The sequence below is a fragment of the Arvicola amphibius genome, chromosome 12 (genome assembly GCF_903992535.2).
Source record: "Arvicola amphibius chromosome 12, mArvAmp1.2, whole genome shotgun sequence".
NCBI classification, from domain to species: domain Eukaryota; kingdom Metazoa; phylum Chordata; class Mammalia; order Rodentia; family Cricetidae; genus Arvicola; species Arvicola amphibius.
In genome coordinates this window covers 104,467,723-104,480,133 of record NC_052058.2, presented here as the reverse complement: position 1 = coordinate 104,480,133, position 12,411 = coordinate 104,467,723, and the positions used below count along the sequence as shown (strand labels likewise).

General features: G+C 42.2%; 1 protein-coding gene across 1 annotated transcript in view; it reads right to left on the bottom strand.

Moving 5' to 3' along the window:
- Positions 1-12,411, bottom strand: part of Cntnap5 (contactin associated protein family member 5) — a 954,245-nt gene that overhangs the window by 868,985 nt on the left and 72,849 nt on the right.

Below are 12,411 nucleotides of genomic sequence, written 5' to 3'. Positions count from 1 at the left end.
GGAGTTTGAAGGCAGAGTCTAGGAAGGACTACGGGGAAGGATAACTAACAAAAAGACTTTTCAAGAAAGTAATGTGTATACCTACTGCTCTAGAAGTTTCTTAAAATGCATATGCATATAGATTTACATTTACATACATATACATATACAAGAATTTCTGTGGAATTATCACACTGCAGGGCAACAATACCCCTACTAGACAACAGAGAGTAACAAATAAAAACCCAGTACCAAAAATGGCTTGGTTCATTTAGAGTTATTAGCCAGTGGCATCCCACAGATTCTCCGCAAAAGTTCAGATTATTGTCAAGACTCTTGTTTACCCTCTAGAACTTGATGGTAAAACCTTATTGCTTAAGATAGAGCATACTCAATTCACAGAACATGGAGACATCAAACTGGCCCTCACCTGGATACCGCACCATTACTATATAACTTTTGTAGCACCAGAGGGTACTTTGGTGCTTTTCATGATACCAGAGGAAAAGAGCAAACATCAGCCTTACCTTGTGAAACCTGAGAACTATAATAATGACAAGACATGCCTATTGGTTCAATAGTGGCACAAGTACAATGGGGGTAACTAACCACTTTCTAATTGGATTTAAATCCAATTCTACAAATTAAACCAGTTCCTGACATAGTTATTAGGGTCAATAATAGATGTGACTTGATAGGTCACAGGTCATAGAACTTACTTTCATCACTCCGTTAAATGATTATGGATTTAAGCAGATTACTAATGAGTTATCATTACATGCCCAGATTGGTGTGTCTCTCTTTTCTACAATAGACGGTGATTAGCACAGAGGCCCATAACTGGTCAAGCAGAGAGGTTAACACTGTGGAAGACTAGGATGTCTCTATAGCACCTCTCCTCTTCATACTGAGAGATATTTGAAAAGAGGTGGTAGACAGATTGTAAGCTACACGGACAATGAAAGAGTGTTTGCTGGACAGAATAGAGCAGCTGCACACTCTCACAGCAGCTGTGATATCATACACAAGACATAGACAAGCTCTAGCTAGCCAAAGTCTCAACATGGAGAGGGGAGGTGGGCACGAAGTCCCACCCTGTCTAAGAAGATACTGTTGTGTGGAGAGGAAGTTTTTTTTCTTCTTCCCCTTTATTTTCTATCTTCTTCCTTCCTTCCTTCCTTCCTTCCTTCCTTCCTTCCTTCCTTCCTTTCTTTCTTTCTTTCTTTCTTTCTTTTTTCATTCCCTCCTACCTTCCTTTCTTTTTCTTTCTTGATTTTTGTTTGTTTGTTCCTTTGCTTGTTTGTGTGCTATGTGTGTGCCCGTGAGTGTGTGTGTAGTGCTTGTAGTTCATCCATGTTCCATGTACCTGGTGACTACATTTAAAAAGAAAAAAGAAAAGCCGGGCGGTGGTGGCGCACGCCTTTAATCCCAGCACTCGGGAGGCAGAGGCAGGCGGATCTCTGTGAGTTCGAGGCCAGCCTGGTCTACAAGAGCTAGTTCCAGGACAGGCTCCAAAAAAAAAAAGCTGCAGAGAAACCCTGTCTCGAAAAACCAAAAAAAAAAAAAAAAAAAAAAAAGAAAGAAAGAAAAAAGAAAAAGTATGCAATGCAAAGTCCAGTAGGTCCAAGGAAATGGGAGATCTAGGAGGAGGTAGGAGGGAGAGTTGGTAAATATAATCAAAATTCAGTGGGTATAATTCTCAAAGGACTAATTAAACATGGGGAAATATGGCTTGCCTTATTTTACCCTGGGTTATAATTTAAAGGCAATAACAAATATTGGAGTTGAGAGCCAAGTTTGATTGTGAAACTTACACAGCCATAAAATAGTCATGACCCAGAATGAAGACAGAGTAATCTCAGGCTAATTCTATCAAGAGGCATGCTCAATTTCTTTGATGTTGTTTTAACAGAACCTCCAAAATCTGGCATGTATTAATATACAAACACAGAACCCTCAGTAGCAAAGCCTCCTGCAATGTTAGAAGCTGTGACTACACATGTTTCTGTTAAGTTGAAGTCGTTCTAGGAAAACTCCAAAGTAGCCAGGAACTTAAGAGCATCTGCTGCCATTCATTAGCACAGTGAGGCAGCCCTGAGTCAACAGGGGATGCGGAAGGCATGCGAAGCCACTGCCACGCAGGAGGAGGCACAGTGTGGAATAACACTGTTACTCTTCACCAGGGCTGGCATTACTTTTAAAACTGCAATCGGTTGCCTTAGTTACTTTTTCTTTTTCTTTTTTTTTCATTCTACTGTTGCTTTCCTTCCCTTCCCCTTTCCCTTTCTCTCTTTTCTCCCTTTCTCCCCATTCCTTCCTTCTTCATTTCCCTTCCTTAATTTTGATGTATGGTCTCACATTTCCTAGGGAGGCTTCAAGTGTGGTATGCACTTGAAGCTGACATTGGGTTTCTAAATAATTTCTTATGAGAAATGTTGTACATGTCCCTTCTTGTTAATTATTTCTTTATGCCCCACAAATTCAAGAAAAGTAAAGCTGGTTCTTAAAGCATTTAATAACTTTCTTCATCATTGTAGGTCTGCGGTAAGAGAACAGAGACAGAGAAAAAAGTAACACCAATGAAGTATTAACTGCACTAAGTTTCAAGCCAACTGATATCATTTCATCTCTGATGACTCATTCAAGGGGAGCTGGGGAAATGGCATAGTTTGTAAAGCACTTATCTTGAGAACATAAGGAGTTGAGTTTGAGCCTCAACAAATATGTATAAGAGTCTGGGTGTGGCAACATGCATTTGCCATCCCAACACGGGGACTCACTGGCTCCAGCTAGTCTAGCTTCATTAGCCTGGCTAGGAAAAGTCACTCTGTGTGTGCCTCTCCATCAGGGATGTCTCCTGGGACACAGTGGAAGGTATTGGTTCAGCAATGTATGTGTCAAATTATGCAGTGATGGAAAGCCCAGAATAGGCACGGTGTGGTGACTCAGAGCTTATAGTTTGGAGAAACTGTGAAATCACAAATGAAAGCTACTACTTGCAAGGAGGAACTTATGTGTGATGAATGTGAGGAAGGGCCGGAAAGAAGATGAATGGGTGTCATGGAAGTGTTTATGTCAGCACCAGTGAGTCATTAGTGTTGGGCCTTGGATTTGGAGTGTTTGCTATTTCTTCTAACAGCTGCCCTGCTGGTTTTGCTGCAGTCGTGTGGCTTCTCCACGGTTTGCAGCAATCCACATCAGTTTTGGAGCCTGAACTGAGAGGAAAATTATTTGAAGCTCCAAGGAGAGAACAAAGTAATCATGCCTCTGGGTAATCAGAAGAACATTCTAGTGAGGCACATATGTATCTGGGTTCAGGTGATGTTGAGCCCATTAGTAACATCAGTGTCTCTCCGGATTACAGACAATGGATCTGGGCTGAGCTGCTCCAGGAGAGTACGGAGGTAGCAACTTCAAGACTGACACATAAAAGAAGCTGGTTCAGACTGCTCAGCAGCTGTGGGAGCTTGACACTAAATCTAAAGACTTGAGTTGGATCCCAGGACCCACATGATCATTCTTATTCTCTCACCTCCAGAAATGCTCTGAGGGATCTCTCTCTCCCTCTCTCTCTCTCTCTCTCTCTCTCTCCCTCTCTCTCTCTCTCTCTTTCTGTCTTTCTCTCTCTCTCTCTCTCACACACACACACACAAGCATACAAAGAAAACCAAGCACACATACATAACACAGTAAGTAATTAAAATATAATAAGAAAGTCAGTTATGAAAGGAGTAGAAACTCATGCGCACTTAGAATACATTAAAGAAAAAAAGAGAGGATGGCTGAGAAAAACCCATAAATAAACAAATGTAGAAGAGGTAGATATTATGCAAATGACCTCTGAAGGGTCATGAGCCTCATGCCCAGAGCTTTAGGAACAGATGTCTTCCCAAATCTCTAGTCTCACATTCTCAGATTGCTTTCACTTTCTTAATAAATGGCTCTATTTCTATTTATAACCACATACTCCTGCTATAATTATTTGTCCTGGGACACACAGACTTGAAAACTTTACTGGCTGCCCTCCAGATTCGGACATGGGCCTATACATCACCGCAGGCTGCAAACTCATGAGACAAGTCACCTGTCATACCTCCCCTTATCAGAGCCAGAAAGGACGCTAGCTTATCTGCACTCCCAGCGATAGCATGCACTTCCTGGTTCCAGTCTAAGGTAAGCACTACATGCATGCCTTTTTCCATAATGTGCATCCAGATGTCTTAGGCATCCAAATGTACCCTGAACCCTCAAGAGTTCTCTCCTTTTGTGTTCCTTCATTGCTCCCTATGGCCTTCCCCAAGCTGCGTATGGAATTTGCCCAGATTTCATTGCATTTTTTGATTGTCTGCCAGGCAGATGATAAGAGGCATCTGATCAAGGGCTTGCTTAAGTGCTCCATCCAGTGCTGTTGATGCGCTCTGCATTATTCATGCGGCGCCACCCCGAACAAACCACACTTTGATTATACAGTCATTTTCCAGTCCATTCATTTACCAGACAAGTTAGAGATCACGGGAGATCAGAGGAGACACACTTATGAATCGATAATGAACTTTGGCTCTTCACCCCCCCCCCCCGTGTCCTCGGCTCCCCTTTTGGTGTGGGTGATCACTGGCAAGGGCTTTTCTGAAGATCAAATGAAGGGACAGATGGAAAAGTTCCCTGAATGGTAATGCACTGAATAAACGGAGACACTTACCCTTGGAAGGCAGAGGTTTTGGGGAGAATGTAATCAGATAGACCTACTTCTGAATGTCAACGTATGTGAGTGGCCTCTGAGAATAACCTAAATTCTTACAGTCTGCTTCAGGGACTTCTGAGGAAAACGGGGCTTCAGTAGATAAACTGCCTGACATATAACCAGGAGGACCTCAGTTCCAATTCCTGACACCATGTAAAATTTCAAGTATGGCTGCACATGCCTCTTATTCCAGGGCTGGGAGGTGGAGAGGGTGCACAGGAAGATGATCGTTGAAGATCCTTGGCCAGTTGGCCAAGTCTAACTGACAAGTTTCACCTTTGGTGAGAGACTATCTCAAAAGATCAGGTACAAAGCCACTGAGGAAAGACAACTGTTGTTGAGCTATGGCCTCCACATGTATGGACACACACACACACACACACACACACACACACCAATTCATGTGGGTATGTGACTACACACAATGCAAAGGGACATCAGTCCACTGTCAGGATGGTAACCTGATCCAGGCCTCACAGGTGACAGGCATTCCCTGATCTTCCCTTCCTCCCTTTTCCTCTCTCATGAACCCCAGCATTCTGTTTGCCTTTCTCCAGTGTGAATGCAAGCTCAGCTGCCAGCTTGAGTCTACAATCCTGACATACAGATCTGCTTTATTGTTCTGCCTTCCCTCCAGGGCCAAACACAGTAAAGTATATGCATAGGAGTCTGGCTCCTTCATATGCATAAGCTTGAGAGTGCAGTCTCCACTCTGTTTTGCCAGGTTTTCCATATCCTTTGGGTGCTAATGGGAAACCCTGTGCTTGGGACAGGAGACAGTAACTGCATAAGTACACAAAATTTCATGGAAAGATAAGGCAGACAGATGTTTCCTATGGGCTCACAATAAATGTGCAAACCTGGTGGGGCATCATGAGATTATATGTATCTATTGAAGTAAATAAAAAACAGAAGTTTATTGTTAGGCTTCAAATATACTCAGCTAACTGAGAGTAACCTACTCAAGTGTTTTTGTGCATGCAGTATTTTTAATGAATTAATGCCCTCTAGTTGGAGACTTCAGTAAAATTTTCTGATATCTATATTTCTTCTAGAACTGAATATGTGATAGAGCAGGCTAGCACCAAAAATATGTCCAAAAATAAGAAAATATGAACCACTGAGATGACTGGAAAAGCAAAAGCATTTTTTTTTGTGCAAGCCTGACAGCTAGAATACCAAGGTAACAGAAGGCAACAATGTAAAGCCTGACAGCTAGTATACAATGGTAACAGAAGGCAACAATGTAAAGATACTTCAACTACTGAAAGTTGTCCTATGATATCCGTTCATGTAAACACACACACATCACACCACACACAAATACTACTACTATTACTACTATTACTACTAATACTAATACTAATACTACTAATACTACTAATACTAATACTACTAATAATAAATATTTAAATTTCATAACTTCACCTTATCTCTTGGTCATTGATGGTTATTTGTTATTTACTACTTTGTGTTTATACCCTGCAGGAAAGGGATAAGCATGGAGGAAGTACAGACACTGGCAGGTAGCTGAAAACCTCTTGAACTTTGTCACATGGACATAAGTTGTTCATCAGATACCAGGTTACCCTCTTGTCAGATCCTCAATGCTCTGCCATGTCCAAGTGGACAAGTTAGACTCTTCTTTCCACAGGCCCTCCCACAAGTCTAAGAGCTCGTAACTGCTGCTTCAAGACATTGCCTGAATGAAGAGTTGATGAAAACTTGCCTCTAGGGAGCTGCCCCACTGTAGGATCTAATATTGACAGCTTAGACAAGTATAATTCTATTTATAAGATGATGCCACTTAAATGTGTGACCATGCTCAACTCTCGTGTGTCTGTGCATGTGCGCTTCTGTTTGTATGCATGGGTCTGCACCATCCATACACTGTGTGGATGTGAGGAGATGGAGGTGGGCAGAGTGTGAGGCGTCAGTGGTTAGAACATCAAGGTGACATTGATTTTCAAGATTAAATACTTTGAAGACCCCAGGACATGTTGTATCTCAAGGGATATCATTTACAAAACAAAAATACAAAGATGACACATTTCAGAACTTCAAAGGTTTCTAGAAACGTATTCTGAGCTTATGAATTTGTGTGCCTGCACTGGCCAGGGCTCCTGAAGCTGCCACTAATGGCTGCTATTATCATGCTGACAAGGAGTTCTTAGTCTGCAGTCAGGATCAAGCTCTGAAATCACTTTCCCCTCCAAGTTCCACTTTCATCATTTCATTATGATACCTTGATAAAAACCTGGTTCATGGCTGGCAACTGGATGCAGTAGATAAAGTGTCTTCTGTACAAGTCCAGTGGCCTAAGTTCAATCTCTGGAATTCCCATACTGGTAAAGGTAGAAAGAGAGAGCCTACTTCACAACATTGTCCTCTGACCTCCACACTGTGACACACCCACGACACACTCCGACCCAAACCAACACCCACCATCATATACATACCTAATAAATAACAAACAAAAAGTGACTTTTCAGAACTGTGTGAGTATAGATGGAGTGGGCTGCCCCTGTTGGCACCCCCTGCAAGGCACATTCCTTGCTTTGGGTTTCTGAAATGCAATAAGGAAGTTGCTAATCTGTCTGGACGATGTGGCCCTCCATTGCATGGCAGGCACAAATTGTGTTTGACTATAGACAGCATGTTGTTTGCAGGATAAACTGTATCCAGACTCTTCTAATGGGCTAAACTGAGAATAATTTATCTGAACCTTTAAAAATGTAGCTGTTTGTCTCTAATAAGCACATAGTTGGGTAGAGTGGGTATTCCAACCTTCTGAGCAATGACTCAGAGGATAGAGTGTAATGAAGGGTAATTTTGTTTGTTTCCCGGCCACTGGGCAGCTCAGACCCAAAATAAAAACACAAAACTCTATTATTTAAATCACTGCTTGACCCATTAGCTCTAGATTTTTATTAGCTAACTCTTACATCTTAATTTAACCCATTTTTATTAATCTGTGTATCGCCACATGGCTGTGGCTTACCGGCAAGGTTCAGTGTCAATCACTGGCAGGGCTACATGGCTTTTCCTTTACTCTACTGTCTTTCTCCAAGCATTCAATTTTGTTTTACCCACCTAGCTCTACTCATGCCAAGCCAGTTTTTTATTCATTAACCAAAAAAAGCAACATATAAACAGAAGGACCTCCCACATCATTTCCCCTTTTCTGTTTAAAAAATAAAGGAAGGTTTTAACTTTAAGGGAACTCCCACATCAATAAAGAACATGAGGATCACAATGTTGTCTCTAAACACTAACAATGTGGAAGATATGAAAGAGAGACATGGGCAGGGTTAAGGAATGGCCTTTGTCACTGGCTCAGTCAGTAAGTAGTTGGCATTGCAAGCCTGAGGAACTGGGTTAAATGTCCAGAACTCACACGAAAATAAAAGCTAGGTGTGATGGCACATACTTGTAATCCTGCCACTTGGGAATCAGAGATAGGAGGACCCCTTATACTTGATGGCCAGCCTGCCTAACCAATCAGCAAGCTCTGGGGTCCTAGTGAGAAACCCAATCTCAATAAATATTTTAATAAATAGATAAATATATTTATCAATTAATCAATAACAGACTGTGAGTCCTGAGTGATAATACTGGAGACTGACCTGTGGCCTGCACAGTTATACATATTCATGTGCTAGCACATAGATGTAAACATGCAAAAACATTCAAACATATAAATACAGATGTAATAGAAGAGAGACTGCCAACTGAGCCACTGGTTTTCTATACGATCTTATTAAACACTAAATGCAGAAGTAGCAAAGGATGAGTATGTTTAAATGTTACAGAATACTTACACACTCAGAGGCAGAATGTAAGAAGATAGAGTAAGGAGTAGGAATATATTAGGAAAAGGCAGTTGGTGTAATCACAGAAATTTTCTTGTTCCTTGTAGGGCTCTATATGTAAGATATCACGGAAGTAAATGATCAGTGTCATAGGCAGAACACATCTGAACCTGGGGTGTATAAAAAGAACTAACACTTATTTTTCCAAACACAATTTGAGTATGGTCCAAACTATTTTGTTATGCCAATCTCAGAGTCTACGGAGAATAAAAGCCAAAATAACACTTATGAACAAGTGCTAAAATCTACTTTATTATTTGTGAAATACAACTTATGTTAATTTTTGAGGTGAGACTGGACAATAATAGTGAAACAGTTTTTCAGAATTATATGTCTGTGTATGTGTGTGTGTGTGTGTGTGTGTGTGTGTATGTGTGTGTGTGTGTGTTTGAGGCACTGAAAGCTCTGTATGTCCTTCTCATGTCTGACATGACAAAAATCCCTGATAGAAGAGAATGGGAAACACTGCAGACACAGGAGTCAAGGCAGGAGAACCACAGCAGAGAGAGTCAGTGGGAGATCCCTGTCTTCCTCCTCACACTGAAGGTTTTAGTTCTTAGAAAATGGCTATGTGCCGTCTGACACAAAAAGGCAGTCCCCTCTCTCCAGTATAAGGATACCTACACTGACATCGGGTGACAGTACTTGCAATAAACAGTGCATCCATTTCACAGTGATAAGCTGTTCACCTTCCTTTCACACAACACATTCCTCCACCACTAGCTGGACAATCGATGGGACATTTCCTTTCTGGAAATATTCCACTAGGGCCAGGAAGCCTGACTTCTTATCTGTGTGCAAAAATGAGCTGCTGCAAGTAAAAGCACACACTACAGGATTGGATCCTTAAACAGGAATACATGTCGGCTGCGAGGCTAGCTTCTAAATGAGATGGGGAGGAAGCTCTGCTGATGATCTTGACTACAGGTCTTCCCAGGAGATTCTACTCTGCACCTTGGGCACCTGAGGTGAGGGTTCTCTTGCTCCAGAGAGACTGACTGACTTCTTGCTGCTGTATGTTCTGATGGAGAGACTAGGCATTCTCTGTTTCTGTCTCTGTCTCTATTTCTCTCTCTGTGTTTTTGTGTGGGGCATGAGTGTATACACCATGTGCATGTATGAAATATGCTATTGTATATCACAGGGAGGATTTGAGTTCCCCTATTGATGGGGGAAATCCTTCTGTGTATGTTTTGCTTTTATTGGTTAATGAATAAAGAAGCTTCTTCAGCCTGTGATTAGGGCAGAATAGAGCTAGGCACCAACGTGGATAACTACATCCACAGAAAGCCTGATAAAGCTTGGGAAAGAATAGAGTAAAGCATGTTTTCTTGGTAGCAGCAGTTTCTCTGGTCTGCTCTGTTTGCTAGAGGCAAGCAAGCACTCTTATCTAAGAGAGGAGAAAGAGGAGAAGTAGGGGAGGATGTGTGGAGGAGGAGGGGAGGACAACAAAAGGCCAGTAAGAGATGGTGTAAAGAGCTAGTGACATCGCTTGAGACCTTGGCTGCAAAGGACACTCTCCTTTACATGAGATGCCTTGCTAGTCACAGTCTTCCACCAGGCCTCTTAAATACTTTGCAGCCAGCTGGGCATGTGCTGGCTAGCCTGTCCCAGTCAACAAAATTCCACATCTAGCAAGTCATTCTATAGCACAGAGCTGTCAAAAATCTACCTTACCAGAGACCAGGGAAGCAGTAACAGGAAGAAAAGCTCTGTGTTAGAGCAGCTGGAGCAGAGTTAACCCCTAGCTCATAGAAGAGGTAAGAGACAAGCCACCCACCTCTATTACCTTTGCTACCTACTGCAGGGATGGGGTGACCTGCTCGCGCTTGCCAAGCATCCTCATAGTGGCATGGAAAAACTTTGGCATTTTGTCAAATGTACAACAAGACAACTGGGCCGAAGATCACAATGTAGATGCCTTGGATCATAAGTGGCAGGTGTTAACGGCCTGCATTGCCCTTCAGTCTTCTCTGCCTCTCCCACTGGACAAGTGCTGCATGGGCTGGATGTACTATGTCCCTCCTCTTTTGTACTTTTAACTTGACTCCTCCCGATCTTTCCATTGCCTTGGCCCAGGAGGCAGCTGAGCCGTCCATCATGTCTGTCCCTCTGCCTTCTCTTACAAACCCACCCAAAGACACTGTTTCAACTCCTTTGGTGCTCCTGTCTGAGCCTTCGCCCTCTAAGTTCCAGCTTACATGAACAAATTCTCCACCCCGGTTTGTGCAGTTGCTGAGGTGAGACCTGATATAAATGAAGATTTATGTGACCACTGTTACAGTTCCTCCCAATCCTCTCCTCCCTTATCCCCTGACCCTTACCCTTACAGCATCCTTCCTACAGGAGGGAATCCTCTCCACCAATATAAGTATATTCCCACCCCCTCCTTCCGTCCCCATCACTCCTCTTGCTTCTTTATCCTGGGCCCCTCCCCCAGTCTTTTGTAGCTCAGCATCTCATGCATCTGAACCTGTGATCTGGCAGCCTTCCTCACCTACCATGGTGAAGGAGGTGGACTCTTCTTGCTCTGCCGTTGTCGTTTGTAGTGAAATTACTGCAGGCAGGGCCTTGTAATGCTGCCGCCACTGCTGCCTGAAATGGAAGTTGGTGCTAATTCATGAGATGGGGTCACCATCCACTGTCTTGCCCTTCCTACCACCACCAGGCAGCTGAATGTTAGAGCAGGGCTGAAAGCTTCAGCAGGCAAACTCTGATATTCCCCTCCCCCCACTGATGAGCAGTGTTGTTGTCCCTGTAGCGGGTGGGTAAAAGCAGGAATCAACCACTGACTTCCTAGATTTCCCATTTTTCCCTCCACCAAGAACTGTGCATGTGTTTTCAATTCTAAGTATATAAGTGACTATATACAATTTTGGGTTTTTTGACTCATATTGCTAGCAAGCATAAGTACTGTCATTATAATTTATATTAGTCCATTATTACAAAAACCTGTATTTTGTATATTAGTTGCTAATGTGAAGTTTATTTTGCTGAGGTGTGTTTTGCTTATACCAACATTAGTTCGTTCATTACCTGACTTTATAATTTTACTTTTCAATATTTGTTTAAAGAAAACTGATTTACCACCCACGGTGCTGAATTCTTAGCAGAATGATGAAGAAGCATTTGGTTTACTTAACGTGTCAAGCTTAACATTATGTCAAATACATAGGGAAGACTTTTCCCCTCCTTCTGTTTTTAACTCTCAGTCTTGAATTAAATGCTCACATGTCTCCTTTACATTCATTGCTATATGAAAGAGGAAGGTATATTATGTCAACCGACAAAACCAAACACAATGTTTTTTGAAAATCTAACATCAGTAATAAAAAGCATGCAAGACAGTAGAAAAGCAGTCTAGAAAATAAACAACAAATAGTAAGAGTTCCATGTTTGCCCACACTTGTAACCTGAAAGTTACTTCTATGTCCCGGATCACACACATAGCTTCCCATGGCACTTTGCTAAGAAAACCAGGCCTTCAGGTTTATACAAGGCCGTTCATGAGTGCCAGGAAGTATGATGGTCATCTCTAATGGTTTTATATCTTGGGCTATGTATTGGCTTTGAAGGGGTGCTACTTAGGTCATGATGGATGGTATTCACTGAGGTTTGGATTGGGTTTATCCCAGATCCACCTTGTCAAAGATTTAGGTTTTCCTAGACTGGCTTTCCTTATAGGTCCTGGTGGTCTCTCCCTAAACAGGGTGTTTCTACACTAAGAGGCAGCATGCGGGTAGTTTTCTGTTTTCATCAAGAGGCTACGCAATTCTTTGCTCAATGGACATGTAGCATTTTCCCATGATGCATCTGATT